Source organism: Euprymna scolopes, chromosome 34 (genome assembly GCF_053919585.1).
Source record: "Euprymna scolopes isolate OS-2025 chromosome 34, ASM5391958v1, whole genome shotgun sequence".
In the NCBI taxonomy this organism is placed as follows: domain Eukaryota; kingdom Metazoa; phylum Mollusca; class Cephalopoda; order Sepiida; family Sepiolidae; genus Euprymna; species Euprymna scolopes.
Window position 1 is genome coordinate 36,029,577 of NC_136515.1, and position 899 is coordinate 36,030,475.

General features: G+C 36.0%; 1 pseudogene; it reads right to left on the reverse strand.

The window, feature by feature from the left end:
* Positions 1–538: 538 nt before the first annotated feature.
* Positions 539–662, reverse strand: LOC145259354 (U2 spliceosomal RNA; annotated as a pseudogene).
* Positions 663–899: the final 237 nt, after the last annotated feature.

Below are 899 nucleotides of genomic sequence, written 5' to 3' on the forward strand. Positions count from 1 at the left end.
TGCCGGTGTCTCTCAGGGGGCCATCCTGGGCCCAACTCTTTTCCTGATCTACATTAATGATCTTCCAAATCACATCCTTACATCATTTGTAGACATCTATGCTGACGACACTACCATTTATGGTAGCACATCTAAGACAGTAAACGACCAAGTTCTCTCCAATTCTCTCTCCTCTGATCTTGAGCACGTAGTACAATGGGGTAAGGAGTGGCTGGTTACTTTTAATGCATCTAAAACCAAGCTTCTCTCTTTACATCATCAACATTCTGATCTACATCTGGCATCAATTGAAATGAATGGCTCTCGTCTTCAGGAGGCCTCAAGTTTTGCCGAACTTCTTGGCTTGACCATTACTCTTACATTTGATCTTAAATGGAACACGTACATCAAATCTGTTGCAAAGGCCGCTGGAAAAATGGTGGGATCTTAAATGACCTTAAGACTGACTTGAATGCTTAAAAAATAACTGGAATCCTTCAAAAACAACTTGAATAAGCTGGAGAATAACTTGAATGGCTTTGAGACTGACTTGTTGTAAAGTGGGTGATCATTTTACATTAAATTAATACAGAAAAGTGATCCCCCTTTATATCACAATAAGTACAGAAGGTAGTAAGAACAAATACTACACTTTGATCTTGGCCAAAAGGCCAAGAACAGGGTATTCATTTGCTCCCCCCACCGAGCAATTTAGACACAAGGCCGATTTTTAATGTGAGGAGTGAAGGGGAAATGCATCATTATGGAACTACGTTTGGAAATAATAGTCGAATAGTTGTATATATATATGTATATATATATATGTATATATATATATATATATATATATATATATATATATATATATATAATGAATTGCATTATTTATATGCTTGTTACAAGAGAGATAAATATGTTAG